Source organism: Rhinolophus sinicus, chromosome 10 (genome assembly GCF_057876585.1).
Source record: "Rhinolophus sinicus isolate RSI-liver-muscle chromosome 10, RSI-T2T, whole genome shotgun sequence".
Classification (NCBI taxonomy): Eukaryota; Metazoa; Chordata; class Mammalia; order Chiroptera; family Rhinolophidae; genus Rhinolophus; species Rhinolophus sinicus.
This window is the reverse complement of record NC_142510.1, coordinates 18,753,335-18,769,401: the sequence shown is the minus strand read 5'-3', so window position 1 is coordinate 18,769,401 and position 16,067 is coordinate 18,753,335. Positions and strand designations below refer to the sequence as shown.

Here is a 16,067-nt window from a genome sequence, read left to right as displayed (position 1 = left end):
TGAAATGAAATGAAAAAATTCCTATAGGCTGAATTGTCCTATGATTATTCAAAAAATAAAGCAATTAGTTAAAAACATACACATACACACACAGAATTCTACAAAAGTTTCAAAGAAGAAATCATCTCAATTTAACACAAAATCTTTCAGACAAGGGAAAAAGAAGGAATCACTCCCAACTCATTCTACCTAACCAGCATAACCCTGAAATCAAAAGCACACAAAAATATTAAAAGTTACATATTTATCTCACTTATGAAAATAGTTGCAAAAATCCTCAGTAAAATAATAGCAAATTGGATATAATGATACAGGGAAAAATAATATAGCACACCCATAGTGGGGTTATCTTAGACATCCAAGGATGGCTTGACAATAGAAAATCCATATAACCCACAGATTAAAAGAAAAACAACAAGAAAATCATCCCAATCGAAGACTCAACAGCCATTCATGATTTAAACTCTTAGTAAATTAGGAGAAAAGAAAATTCTTTAACCTGATAAAGAATATCCATATTTAAAACAACAACAAAAAAACCAAGGATGAAAACACACCAACCAAAAAAACCTAGGTAAACATCACCCTAGTCGTGGAAATACTGGAAGCACTGTGTTTAAAATCAGGGACAAGACTGAATGGCCACTGGACTGGAGGTCCTGGCCAGAACAAGCAGCTCAGAAATAGCAATCTGAGACTCAAGGATTAGAAAAAAAGCAAAGGAAACTATCATTATTTGCAAATGGTATGATCATTTATGTAGAAAACCCAACAGTCTGCAGGCAAATTAACGGAAATAATAATACAGTACAGCAAAATTTCTGGAAATGTGATGAACCTACCAACGATAACCGTTTTTCTCTGCACTGACAGCAAACAAATTGAGAACACAATTTCAGCAAAGCAACATTTCCAAGAGTGTCACAGACACTCAAGTACCCAGGAATAATTCCAACAAACGAAGTATGTGTTCTCTACAGGGAGAACCATACAACCACATAAAGGGGTACTTAGAGAGGAAATACATTAACAGAGAAATATGCCAGATTTGAAAGCCAGATTTGATATCATAAAGATGTCAATTCTGCCCAGATTGATCTACAGATTTCATCTGATTCCACAGGCCCTGACAGACCAATGCCCCCTCCTCTTGCATGTGAGCTGTCTGTGTTTTACTTTGGGCGACAAAATGCAACAGAGATGCCAGTTCCAACCAGAGGGCTCAGGACGCCTGGCAGGTCTCCGCCTCTGCCATCATCCTGAGAATACTCCCAGACTTGCCTGCTTGAGGATGAGAGTTAAGTGGAGCCAAGCAGAGTAGCCCTGATGGTCCCAAGGGAGACCCGCCAATCCCTGGATGTGTGAGTGAGTGAGGACCATGACCCCCAGAGCTGCCCACCCTGCGTGCAGCAGCAATAAACCACGTGCTTGTAAGCCACCCAGCTTTTGTGGTTGACTGTTACACAGCATTTCTGGGGCAACAGGCTGTGGTGTTACACTATCAAAAAGAACGAAATCAAAACAAGCCTTTGCATGGATGGGGGCAGGGCGATTGTGATTAATCCAACTCTATGCCCCTGAAGTCCAACAACAATAAAAAGGGAATGTGTTGGCCCATAAGCACGGTTTTCACAGCTTTTCCTTGTGCTGTGTACAGGAATGTCTGGACTCCTACACCCAGCTGTGTGCAGAAGACACAGGACATAAAAGACAGAATTGAAGTCAGGCAATAAAGTCAAGACAGTTAAAGCCACTGAATGGCTGCCAAATATGCTTGTCGTTGGCTGGATGCTGAGAACAACACCCGTGGCCTCTAAGAGTTCATACGTCTTAGAATAACCTACATATTTAGATGAGCAGGGATTGTCCTTCTAATTCCGAGTCTTCTAACTTCCTATGTGATTTCTGGAAGCAACATCTTTTTATCAAAGACTAAATTAAAAAGAAAAAAGAAAACAGAAAGGCTTTTTAGTTAGTGCCTTGTTGCAAAGCACTGACAAGAATTAGAAGTCCAAGGGGAAAGTTCCAAAGTTCAAAGTGCTTCCACCCTCAGGTTTTTACACAGGTAACGTGAAGCTTCAGTTTAAAACCAAGTTGGCGACAACACCATTTCCTTATCTTTTTGATACACATAACGTGTTCCAGTAACAGTTGGCTGCTGTTTGATCTAGTTAGGTGACTGCCATTATTTTTGCCCTTACCCAAGCTCCACAACATTTTCTTCTGGGCTTTCCCAAACATTATTTCTGAATAATTATGCTTTGGCCTCAGTATGAACTACCATAGGGACAATCCCCATTTTCAGAAAATCTGTGCTCTAAAATTCCATCCATTTCTCAAACACAGGAAGCCTCGCAGGGAGGTACAGGAGACCGGCTGGGCAGGCCAATGCAGTTGCACGTGTCCCCTCGGTAGCCTCTCCACATTCAGGCTAGTCGCGGGAAGGAGAGGCGCCGCCCTTCCCCCCTCCCCGCCCCTCCCCCCGCCACCCACCACCTTCCCGCCTCCGACGGCCCCGGCGATGTTGCCTCACTTCCAGGTGCCCAGCCCCCAAATACAATCGGCATCTTCTCCACTTCAGGGGGACGTCCCCGGCTGCTGCGCGACTCTCGAGGGAAGCCACAGTGGACACCTATTGGCTCGCGGCATCACAGGAGGGCGGCGCGGGCCGTGGACACCTCGATTGTCTGGCGGCGCCAGCGTCTGGAGGCCCCGACTGGCTAGAGGCTCAGAGGAGGCCGGTTAGCTGACCGGCCGCAGCGGCCAGCGGGCACGCCCACATCTCTGAAGGTGGGGCTTTGGGAAAGGGGGAGCACGCGCCACGCGTTGAGGCCCAGGCGGGACCAGGTCCGGCCCCAGTCTCCCAGCAAAACCCCCGTGGCTCACCGCATCCCGAGGGGAGCTATTCCAGGCTGATGGGCTGGGGTCCCGAGGGTCCCAGTCGGTCAGCCTGGAGAGGACGGGGTCTGGAGTGCTGTGTCCACCGCTCTGGGCGCCTGCGACCAGGACAAGCCCCCATGGGGAGGGTCCTCCAGGATACAGAAGGAAGATCTGATTCCTTCACTGCAACTGGAATATGCTTGGGGCGGGGACCCCGAGGATCTCACAGGCTCGTAGGAGACTGTGTGCTATCACTGTTCTCCATCGATGACCCACTGCGCTGAGTCCAGTAAATGCTTTCTACCCCGAGGTCCCTGGGACGGGGTGGCCTGGGAGCCAAGGGCAGGCTACTAGACGGCTTCTCGGGGATCAGGGGCCGGAACACCTATGCCGGAGCCTCCAGGGGGAAACTGGGCACCCCAGGACAGTGTACATAAACCGAGGACATCGAACATCCGAGGTTCCTCTCTTCTCTCCTGGAGCCAGCTCCACTGCTTTGAAGACCCCAAAGGTGTATTTTTTTTGGTCTGGTTTTCTTCCGCCTGCGGCTGCAGTGCTGAGGATGACCAACAGGGGGCGGGCCGTGCCCACTGTGCTCAATGGAGCGCTGGAGAGGGAAGGGGACACCCAGGGGTCATTCTGGGCGTGCCCCTGCCTCCAACTCAACTTGCACCTTTTATTATTAGACTCCAGTTCCACAATGTGAGCTGCTCAGAGGCGGGAGGGGGTTCCGAGAGATTGACTGATTCAGCTACTGTGAAAACAATTATTTTTGCCGGGATATCAGAAAATTCTTTAAATACTGCTTTTACTTCACATTATGGCCATAAGTATTTTTGCAGTCTGACACTATTCGTATTGTTTGACCCGTTCCTCCTCTGTCCCACCCCAGTGTAAAAGTAATCGTCCCTGGACCTGGATGGGGACCGTGAACTCAGGCACGCCAGAGAAGCTGCTAGAATATGTAGTATCTGCCCCCCCAGCAGACTCCGTGTCCCCATCTTCCCATCTATCCACTGAAACTTCTCCAGCACTGTGGGGACAGAGCCCCAGAAAGTAGTTTACAGGCTCTCGGCCTCACGTGGAAAGGTGATGGCTCGGGTGGTGGATGGCAGTCGGCTGTGGCTGATTGGCCGTGGGCTGTGGCCGGTTAGCCGATTGGCCGCTGGTATAACTGCTGCGGCTACGAAGGATTGCCGAGGAGCCAAGCAGAGCCGAGCAGAGCAGAGGAGAGCGGAAGAGAGGAGAGGAACAGAGTCGAGAGAGTGGAGGGGAGTCGTCGGTCGGTCGGTTGGCGGAAAGGCGGACGGCAGGTCGCGCGTCCGGTGAACCCAGCCTCCAGTGATACCGTGGTGGAATGGCTCCCCTACCTATGGCTCCGTGGGTGTTCCTTTTTGGCCTCACCATACCCTGCGTTCTTGTGTGGGGAGCGGGAGCAGAGACCCCGCAGGCCGCCCCGCCTGTAAAATGGCACAGTGAGCAGGGTCTCCCGCACGACAAGCACCCAACAGGTCACACGCCTGCTGCGGAAAAGGTGGGTGCCTCTCCCCTGTACAGCACAGTGGTTACTCTGCCACCTCCTAGCTGTACATGTTGGGAATGTCACCTCACCTCTGAGCCTGTTTGCTTGTGTGAAAACTGGGGAGCTATGGGGACCAAACGCCCTTGTAGGGATCTTGTCAGAATTAAATGAGATAAGCCATGGAGAGTGCTGACCCCGTGCCTGGTCCCGTGGAAAGGGCTGCCAAGGGCTGTGGTTGTTCCTACTTATGGTTTTCTCTCTCCCATGAAGGAGCTTCCTGCCTCAAGCCTCACTAATTCTGTGGCTTTGGGAAGAGCTGTTTTCCATCTGTAAAGGCTTCCTGTTCTATTGGAGGGGGAGGCGGGGGACAGTCCCCTATCCTGGGTGTAGCCAGAGCAGGAAACCCGGAGGGCTGACTGAGGAACCTGAAGTTCATTCAGTCAAGAAGGTAATATTAAGTGCCTACTGTGTGCGGGCCCTTTTCTAGGCACTTGGTGTAGCTCACTGAATGGAGCAGACTGCAGTCCCTACCGCCCCAGGCTTCCATTCCAGCCGGGGACTCGGCCAGTCCCGTGAGACAACACAGCAGGGAGGGCACAGGACGTTCAAGGCGATGCCCTCCTGACCTCGTCTGGATATGGAGTCCTCTGCCCTCGTTGTCAGGGTGACAGACTCCAGGAACAACTAAGAGTGAGTGGGCTTTGGGTTAAGAGAGAGGGCTCCTGTCTCTGTGGTTGCGGATTTCTGGGGGTTGAGGCCGGGGACCAGCATCTGGAGGATGCGGCTTTGTCGCCCTGAAGCAGTTTGTGGCTTACACGCAGCTCAGCATGCCCGGCCCACACCTGGAGCACCGTGCCCACTTCTTTTGACCCAGCTGGCTGACCAGGAATCCGCAGAGACAGAACCCTAGAGTGAACGTATGGGGAGGGGTCAGTGCTGTGGCTACTCAGGGAGGAACTGCCAGAGACTAGAGCAGGGTCGGGAGCCACTGTCCTCATACCACCCGTCAGGTGGACTCAGCCTGGGAAGATGTTCTTCTGTGGAAAGCTCTGGGATGTGTTCCGTGTTTGGCCCCTGAGGAAGAAGGCCTGTGGGTGATGTCCCCAATGGCCTTGTCCCCAGCACTGGCTCCTGCGCCATCTCAAAAGCCAGATCCAGCTGCATGGCTACAGAAGCAAAGCCGCTCTAGAGCTGGAGGCATTTGTGCCATTAGATCTGATGCCACCTCCGGGGGCAGAGCCAGAGCCACAGCCATGTGCACACCACTTCTAGCAGCAACTGTGGCACTAGAGCTGGCTTCTGCTGGGCTGGAAGGGGCGCTAGAGCCGGGTGAGGCACCTGAGGAGCTGGGGCTGCACCTGGCGCCTCCCTCAGCGCCCTCTCCTAAGCTCCACCCAGCACCAGAGCTGGCCTCTCCACTGCTGGTAGCATGTTTTGTTTTTCATTTTTCTCTTTTATATTTTTTTAATTTTTGATAAATATTTTATGTGTTAAAATTTAGATTCAATAAAATGTAACCTTTTAATCATTTTAAATTGTGCAATTCAGGGGTATTAAGTACTTCTATAAGTATTTCTATATAAATTTCAAAATTAGGTCACCATTTCCACAAAGATACCTGTTGAAGCATTTTATGGGGACTGTATTGAATCTGTAAATCAAATTGGAGAGAACTGATATTTTAACACTACACCAGGGGAAAAGGTACCATATTTTAAAAAGGAAGAAATGATAAGCTCAGAGCAAATATTTGCTACTCATATATCAGGCTAAGGCCTAACACCCCCTATAAATAAAGAGATCCTAGAAACCTAGAAATGAGAAAAAGAGCCCAATGTCACAGAGCCTGCAGCAGCCCCTCTCCCGATGTCCCCAAAAGAGACTGGCTCCCACTCTTGAGACAGACCTTTTCATGAGTGTATTTACACAGTGGCCAGTGTGGCTGCAGCCCAGCCCTGACCCCAAGGAGTCAGGAAGCAAGAGGCTTTCTATAGCTGTCGCCCAAGACCCTGCTTGTTGCCCCTTCCTGCCGGGGAGACTGCCGCTTCACTGCCCAACTTTGGGACAGGCTTGACACTCTGCGATCGGGGAGCTGGCACTGGAAGTTCTGCCCTGCTACACATGATGAGCCACAAAGGAGCCGTCCCGGTGCATTTAGCTAGCCACCTGAGGGACAGGCCGACTGCCCGACCAGGCAGCAGGGAGCTGGATGGGTGCCATGTGTGACGGAAATGCACAATGAGCCCAGCCCCTCGCATGGCTGAGGGCACTTTTCTTATTGAAAAGTTAGGCACCTCGGCTAGCTCTCCTGAACAGCCAGACTTAACGAGGGTCTGGATTCTTCACGCAGAGTTGTCATAGGAAGATTCTGGGAAGGTAGCTTTAAACTGCCCGTCAAGTCGCGGTCTCCAGGGCTTGGCCGAGAGTCTGTGTGTTCTGTCAGCTCCTCTGGGACTGGGCTTTACACACTTTTCAGTGAAAGCTGTATGTGTTTAGGGTACACACGAGGGTGGATGCACACACATGAGAGGAGAAGGCAGTCCCGCTAAGCGACACATCACCTCCTCACACGCTGACACCATTTTCTGTGATGAGAACACCTGACATTCACTCTGAGGCACTTCCCAGGACACAGCAGAGCCGTTCACTGCAGTGAGGACGCTGCATATCAGCTGCGAGGCTTCTGGGCCCACAAGACTGCGACGTTGTAGCCTTCATGCAACAAGGCCTCAGCCCGCCCCCAGCCACCATCTCTCTGCCTCTATGAATTCGAGTGTTTTAAGATGACACACGTAAGTGACACCATGCAGCATCTGCCCTTCTCTGTCTGACTTACGCCACGGAGCCCAGCAGCACCACTGGGTCTGTCCACCTTGCAGTGAATGGCAGGATTTCCTTCCTCTTTATGGCCGAACATTCCATGGGACACGAGGCTGCCCCGGCCCCATCCAAAGGCCACTTTGTCCTGTTTTAATACCCAAAGGCACCAGGTGTCAGACGTGCCAGGTGGCCCCCTGCCTGCATTTTAAAGGGGCTCCATCTGCTGCTTTTCACACGAGGAGCATCAGCACGCCTGGCTTGGAGCCTCGAGGAGCCTGGGGCCCAGACCTGCCCCTCAGGGGCTGCAGCACACACTGCGGGAGCTGGGCCAGCTCTGCACTTGTGACCTCAGAAACACGCGAGTGCACGTGGGTCACACAGGCACGAAAAGTCACCGGCACGCTTTAATGTGTGCCATCTCAGGCCAAGGCCCTCACTATCGGAACCCTGGGAAACTGCCTGTTTCAGACCCCAGCAGGGATGACCCCGGGCTCCCCTGCTCACTGCCCCCAGAAGACAGGGTCCAAGCAGGCCTCAGGCTCTCCATCAGGGACCATGGGGGTCGGCGGGGACAGAGGGGCAAGGAAGGCACCGCTTGCTGTGCTGCAGCTGTGTCACCTCACCGGGACAGACACACAGTGTCCGTCTGCCCTGTCCTGACCAGCTCGCAGGCCCTGCCCCTGCACAGCAGGTCCTCCCCTCACTGTGCCGGGGAGACAAGCAGGCACAGTGTCTCCAGCTGCCGGAGGAGACTGGGAAGCCAAGACTGCCCCCTTGTGGACAGCTGAGGGCTTACGTGTCCCGGCCGGGTCACTCTCACAGAACAGGTACCTTTCTGGAGGCGCTCAAAACACAACTCACTGCCACAAACTATGTTGTTGCTTTGCCAAAACCCAGTAGGCAGCTCTCACCAGCAGCTCTTATGGAGAGAAAACCCTACTTCACCACTTCACACCCCTCCAGAGAAGGGAGGGAGGAACAATATTTAAAAAAGGAGAAAATGCCTGGAAAGCCCCTGTGGCCTTTCCCAGAGTGTACGTGACTCTCCAAATGTCTGGCTTCTCCCAGCAGCATGGTCTGGGGGCAGGTACCTGGCTTGACCCCCAGTAGCATCTCAGGGCCTGGCCGGCCCTGGCCAGGCTCCCTGGGCCGGCCGGTGTCTGGGCTAGGAAGACCGGGAACCATGGGAATGGCACCCGGCACTGATCCTCACAGAAGAGCCATGCTTCAGCTTCACTGGGCTTCTCCGTGCAGCCGTGTGCCAGGCCTGGCTCACCCTATCTGTCCCCATGCTTCACATGTCACACAGTGGCTTGTGGGCTGTGGCCCAAGGCTCAGCTCCAGAGTCGGGCCGTCCTGGAAAAGCCAAGGGTCTGGCTGATGCTCTCCACGGTCTTGTGCAGGCCTCAGTTTCCCCACATTTATGTTAAGGGGCGATTATCATTTTCAATTGCCCTAAAAACAGATATGGACTCAAGGGTTTTTGTGCAGTAATCATTCGAGAGGTGATCCCAGGAAGCAGGAGGGAGAGAGCAGGGAAGTGAGACAGGAAGCAAGGAAAGTGAGGTCGCGAAGTGTCCCCAAGGCTGTTATGAGGCAGAGACATCCATCCCTGGGGAGTGGGGCTTCCCCCCCACCCCAGCAGAGATCATCCAGGGCTCGCCCAATTGTTTGTGCATCTAGCAGGCATTTACCCAGTGCCGAGCTGTGCACGGTCTCACCAAGGACAGACAAAGCAACTGAGAGATGTCCCGTTCTGAGTCCTAGCCAGGGCCTAATTCTGACTTCCAGAACTTTCCTCTGGGATTGAACACGTGGTGTCGGTGGATCTCGACATCCTTCAGGTGAGTGGACACGTAGCTGCAGAGCTGGGTGACCCCCAGCAGAGCCACACGGCTGCTGTGCACTGCTGAGCTCACTCGTTTGTCTCCTGGTTGTCTATGAGCACCTACTCTAAGCCAGACACTGTTCTAGGCCCTGGGGACACGGTGGCCCGAGGACAAACCCCTGCCCTCAGGAGCTTGCACTCCAGTCGAGACAGACAGTACACCAGTAAGCAAATGAGCAAAAACCTGAAGAGACCAAAGAACACACACAGATGGCAGTAAGCACACGAGAAGGTGCCCCACGGCACGTCACCAGGGAGATGCAAACTGAAACAATGACACCTCCACACGCCTCCCAGCCCGGCCACACCCCAGCACACTGACGTCACCAAGTGCTGGCAGGACATGTGGCAGCAGGGACTCTCAGTCACTGCTGGTGGGGACACAAATGGCACAGCCACTTTAGGTGACAGTGTGGTGGTTTCTTCCAAAACTGAAACACTCTTATCATACGACCCAGCAGTCAGGCTCAATCATAATTTGCCCAAAGGAGCTGAAAACACATGTTCACACAAAACCCGCACAGGGATGTTTACAGCAGCTTTTTTCATAACTGCCAAAACTTGGACACTACTGAGATGTTTTCAATGGGTGATGGATAAGCAAACTGGTCCAGCTAGACGATGGAATATTATAAGTGATAAAGAGAAATTCAGTGAAAAGACACAGAGGAAACTTAAATGCATATTACTAAGTGAAAGAAGCCCATCTGAGAAGGCTACATACTGTGTGAATCCAAGTACGTGACGTTCTGGAAAAGGCAAAACTGCGTGGACAGTACAAGATCTGGGGTTGTAGGGTGGGAGGGGGAGGGGTGAACGCAGGAGAACAGAGCATTTTTAGTGCCGTGAAAACTTTCCACCGAAGTATCGTATACTGACAGGAAAGTGCTCAGTGGATTTTCATTCTCATGTCAGTAAACATCACATAACCATGTTTGGGTGCTGACACGTGGCTTGCAAAGGTTACAGGGTGTTCCATTATTTCTGTGGTCAGTGCCATGCTGCTGGATACTCAGTCTGTAAAGCTATTCCAAATAACAGTAACATTCCTAAAAACACACTCAGGAGTGTTCAGGAGGAAGATGCCATCTTAGTAGATATCAAATTCTTTCTCCTGATTTTGTTTCTCTTTTCTAAACAGAGGGTCAGTTGCTGGGCTGTTCTCATTCTGAAGGTACACACGTTCCAGTTGTGAAAGAGAGCCCTCCTGCCTGCCTTTCAGGGAATGTGTAATTATGGAGGCGTCTGGCTCCAGCAAACAGGCATTCTCCTCCCTCTGACTCAGACACAAGATCTTCCAGGCCCAGAGAGGACCTGCCCCTCATGGGCACTGACCTCGGGAGATTAAATGTCACCTGGTGCGTAGGGTTGTGGCATCCCTGAAGTCAAACATTTTGGCTAACACGAGTTAGGCACATCCAGGCGCTCAGGTATGTGCGCATGACCAGGTGACACCCGTGCAACTCAGCCAGACACCCAGGAAGCCTAAGGAGCCAGACCACGTCCAGACCACCAGAGTGTGGGCACAGCTTTGCACACCGGTGCACCCACCAGGCACGGGTTCATTGCTACCTGTTCTCTTCTGCACTCTGTTCTGAAAAGTTCTGCCGCAGGATGGCTGGAACACAGAAAACGGACATGAAACCCACGGCCCCCGTGGGACCAGGGACTTCCCGGGTCTCTTGTCCATGTGCTTGGCAGCCACGACTCAGCTGGTGCCCTTGTCACTCTCCCAGGAGCGAGGCCACAGGCAGTCCTTGAAATCTACACATCAGCTCCTCACAGTTTGCGAGGGGGTGACACTGGCAACCAGGCCTTCTAACACGGTCCTATCTGACCTAACGGTGTCTCCTCATGGGCAACATTTGTTCATAGTGGAAACAGGGCATGATGTTGGCTAATTCAGCCTCATCAGCGTTCATAAGATCAAATTAGATCTGATCAGATGACATGAGATGACATCAAATCAAATTAGGCATCTTTGAAAACCTGAGTTGACATTGAAGCCTGCCCCCACAAATAGATTTTCAGAAAATGAGTCATACCTACGGAGCAGCTACTCAAAGCCTGATGGCTTATAGCCGAGACCCTCTTGTAAACCCCCCTCCCATGGCTCATGTCACATCTCTTGCCACGTGGTGATCGACCCCGGGCTGGCCTCACATCCATGACCTGCAGGTGTTTTCAGCACACACAGATGGGCCCCTGACATGGAGCTGGAATGAAGAGCTCGGCATCTGAACCCAGACGTGATCTCTAAGGGGATCCCGCCTGCAGAGCACAGCGCCTTAGGTGTGTGTCACAGGAGTGGGAGCTGTCCGCGGTACTGAAGCGACCCCAGGCCTCCCCCTACCCTACCTCCTCCTGCCACAAAGGGCTGGACAGTCCAATACAGGCACACCTCGTTTTGCTGAGCTGCACAGACATCATGTCTTTACAAACTGAAGGTTTGTGGCAATCCTGTGCCATTTTTCCAACAGGCTCAGGTGATGATTCGCATTTTTTAGCAATAAAGTATTCTTTAATTAAGGTTGTGCGTTTTTTGACATACTGCTATCACACACTTAATAGACTACAGTATAATAAAAATATAACTTAATGCACTGGGAAACCAAAAAATTCATGTGACTCGCTTTATTCAGTGTATTGCAGTGGTCTGGAACCAAACTGCAATATCTCTGAGGCATCACAACGCAATAATCCTTCACACACACTAGAAAGGCTATAATAAAAAATAAATAAATAAAAATAACAAACCTCGACAACAATGTAGAGAAACCAGAACGCTTAAACATCGCTTGTGGAAATGTCAAATGATGCAGCCTATCTATATAACAGTTCAGCATTTCTTCAAAAAGGAAAAAAAAATTACCACATGGCTCAACAACTACTCCTAGATACATATTCCAAGGAACTGAAAATAGGTATTCAAACGGAAACTTGTACACAAATATTCATAGCAGCATCTTCACAATAGCCCAAAGGTAGAAACAATTCAAATGTGCATCAATGAAAGGAGAAAGACAATGTGATAAATCCATAAACTGCAATATTATTTGGCCAGATAAAGGAATACATTAAATGGTACAGCCACTGTGGAAAATGGTAGGGCAGTTCCTCAAAACTTACAGATAGAATTAATGTATAATCCAGCAATTCCACTTCAGGGTATATGCCCAAAAGATTTGAAATTAGGGACGCAAACAGATTATGTGTACACCCGTATTCGTAGTGGATTCACATTAGCCGAAAGGTGGAAGCCACCCAAGTGTTTACAGATGAATGAATGGACAAAATGTGGGGACTAGTATTCAGCCTTAATATCTAAGGAAATTCTGGCGTGGGTTACCACATGGCTGAATGTGGAAGTCATTATGCTAAGTGAGAAAAGACAGCTACAGATGGACAAACATTATTTGATTCCACTTATATAAGCTTTGTACCAAAATCTAATTCAGAGACAGAAGGTAGAATGTGGTTGCCAGGGGTTGTGGGGAAATGGGAATGTGGAGTTTATGGATACAGTTTTAATTGAGGAAAATGAAATTCTGAAGGTGGATGGTGTTGGTGGTGTTTGTACAACAACATAAATGCAGTTAATGCCATAGAAACATGCACTTCAAATGGTTTAAATGGTAAATGTTGTGCTGCATATAATTAATCACAATAAAAAATAAGTGAAGTACTGCTACCTGTGAGAACACGGATGGACATTGAAAACTTCTTAAGTGAAAGAAGCTGGGCATGAAAGGCATCCAAGATAGGATTCATTTCTGAAGTTTAAATACAAATTTATGAAAATCAGGGAAAGCCTCAGTAATGGTTCCAGAACAACAGAGTCACATCAGAATGGAAAGAGACATTTTCACACAGTTGGGACGGGTGGTGAAAGTCGAAGTGGGGCCATGGATTGGATTGTAATGTGGCAGCCATAGTCATTTCCACACTTGTGGGTCATGTGGTGATTCCCGGGGAAAGCACACCTGCTTTGGATGAAACTCACTGGAGAACTGTGTGCGAAATGTCGGAAAGCGATGACACTGCAGAATCTGAGTGCAGAGAGAGTATCCATAGTGCTAGTGAAAGTTTTCCACACTTTTGAAATTACTGGAAAGTAAACTACTTGAAACAACCATTTCAGGACCACACCAGAGAGACAGAATGCATCCAAGCTCATTACAGACGCTGAGACCTACACAGACCCAGTTCACCCAAGGGGGTGAAGCTAATCGCCCTTGTTAACTAGAGGCGACGAGGGAGAGTATATTAGTAGCCACTGTGCCTTGGGTACGTGACCTGGGACGTGGAAGACACAGCGGGCTTTTTAATTTCGGTTTTCCACATCACTTGACCCCAAAAGTCTATAGCGACCAAAGCAGGATGGTATTGGCATAAAACCAAACACATAGATCAATAGAACACAACGGAGCTTAAAGTTGAACCCACATAAATGACGCTGGGAACATTGGACAGCTGTTCGCAAAACAACAGCACTGAACACTGTCTGACACCACAGAGAAAAACCAGCGATTTCCCCCACTATGTCCTTCCTCTGCGGGGTCCTCCTGTGGCCGACAAGCCTCCCCTCCCCCACCGGTCAGCAGAGTTCGCGCACAGGAAGGTTCTCCCTACCTCCCCTCTTTGTCCAAGCCTCCCAGGGAGACACTGAGGTGAAGCATGCACAGAAGGACGTCCCTTGTTGTCCCCGAAGCAGCAGCTCCTCCAGGATACACCAAGTTCCCCTCACAACAGACGCCAGCACAGGATGCGAGAGACACCACGGGGGGCTCTCGCCCCAGCTCCCGCGTGAGACTCGGGACCCTGACTCTCATGAAGACTGGCTGCCCTCTGTCTCACGAGGCTGGCCCTGGCTCTCATGCCAGAGGCATACCCCAGGCTCACTTAGTTCTCTGAAAAAGTGGTACCACAAGAAGTGATCACTTCAATTGGGCCCGGAGGAAACGTGCGTGGGAAACCGGTTTGGAGAAAGTACTCACATGTGTACTCACCTGTGTTCAGATGAGAGATGACACCCGAGCTGGACCATGGACCCCAGATCCAGACCTCTAAATGGACCATTGCCCCACATAGCCAGACACCAGGGCCTGAGCAGGACCCCCTACCAGGACCCTGGACCCTAATCTCCAACCCTGACCCTGACTTCTAACCCCCTGCCTCCAACCCTACAGCTGTAAATCCCTGAACCCTTAAACATTTAACATCCCTGAACATGAACTATTACTATGAAGAACACGATGAGATCAAATGCTTCGGAAGAGAAAAGGATGCCATCAAGAGACAGAGTAGATGTTAGATGAACGAGGCTGCTGCTGGTGTAACCCCGTATGTTACAGTGTCTGGAAGTTCTTACAGTGCTGTTCTCTAGACAGCAACCGAAAAACCCCACTGCTCAGCAGGAACCTTGAATGAGTTGTCATTTTGGTCTAGGTTCTCCAAAGGCCCAGAGAAAAAGAGTGACGTTTCTTCTGGTCTGGATATTCTCTGAGCTGAGAGCTCACACTGGTGTCTGCTCTGTGAAATACACAAGCGGTTGTGTCAGTTTTATGCTGTAGGACAGCGGTCGAAACTGCAGAATCCTGAAACTAAAAGCATTAAAATTCAGATGCCCCTTCTCTACCTTTTGACTTAAAGCTGTAGATGAGCCACGTTTTATGTTAAGTGTGTAACTAAAATGTTATGAAAAACTTTCCCCTTTCTTAAGAGTATCTCAGTTATCACTGAGGTGAAACCACCATTTCAATGCCCACACTAAGTACACATCAGTTGCCAAGAAAACATAGGAAAAGCAGACTTTGTGCTCACAGATATTAACATTAAAAGTTTAACATTTTCCAAGTCCAAAAAGAATAAACGACCCATGCTCCCTGCTCCCACATGGGGTTCATCAGTGACAGTTTCCATGGGAGTCACAGAAAGACCACAGAGCATTTTACAATGCACATGCATTGGGTCCTGTTTGCCCCCTGTGCACTGAGTTGTGTGTGGGACACTGGCAGCAGTGACTGGAACTTATTTACTATAATGAAAGGACGAGGCAGTGTTACTGCACGTGTGTTTAGCTTTCCCTGAATTACCTGTAAATCTCCCATTTTTACATCTAAAGCCTAAGAGCCCACTGCCACCCTTGTCTAAAATGTCATATTTACTTGATTTCTCCTCACTGTCTTTGGAAATTTGTGTGTGTGTGTGAATTCTAGGTGCTCACGTATTACAATTGCTGGTCTCTGTCAGCAGTTGGGCAGAAGTTAGAAGGGGTGCAAGGCCTTTGTCTGCTTTCTGAATTTAGATTGGCAGAAAAAATATCTGTGCAGCAACTTCCTGCACCTAGAGACTCTAGGGTTTTCTTTATTCTTTCCTCCCAGAGATGTTCCTTTTTTCCTGTGTGTGTATTTTGTGTGTCCTTTGCCCTAAGAAGGAACTACCACGGGGACAGAACACAGGCACAGGCTCCCGTAAGCCTGTCGTTGGAGCCGGCCTCACAGGCTGGGGAGTTAAGCGGTTCTCTCCAGACCGGCGTCTGCGGAGACGAACTTTGCTGTGGGTCCCTCTCTAAAAATCTCTTCAGGTTTTTCTTTCCTTCTCGTTCTGTGTCCCAGGAGCTTGTCTTTGTGACCCAGGAAACTAATCCTCTCTGGTCCCCACCATCGGCCAGGTGCACTTACTCCATTGGGCCTGGTGGCCAGTGGGAGAAGCTGGGGTTCCCAGTGTGCCTCTGCCTGGCGGTGCCAGCTTCCAGGGGAGTGTTTCCTGAGGGGCCTCTGCCCATAAGGGGCATCTGTCCCCCCAGCCTTCCTTACCCTTTAGTGCTGGTCAGATCCCGGTCCAGTAGCACCTGCTGGGGCCACAGATTAGTGGGTTTGGGGCTGGAGGTGCCTCCCATTTTGTGGGAGACCTGAGACACCCTGTCCACCCCACCATCCCTACTGCCTGTGTGAC

The 16,067-nt window shown here is 50.3% G+C and overlaps 1 long non-coding RNA gene across 1 annotated transcript; it reads left to right on the top strand.

The window, feature by feature from the left end:
• Positions 1 to 2,522: 2,522 nt before the first annotated feature.
• LOC148756868 (uncharacterized) lies at positions 2,523 to 5,916 on the top strand. Its single transcript, XR_016022671.1, has 3 exons — positions 2,523 to 3,391; positions 3,773 to 5,092; positions 5,224 to 5,916. It is a non-coding gene; the product is annotated as an uncharacterized LOC148756868 (long non-coding RNA).
• The last annotated feature ends 10,151 nt before the right edge of the window (positions 5,917 to 16,067 follow it).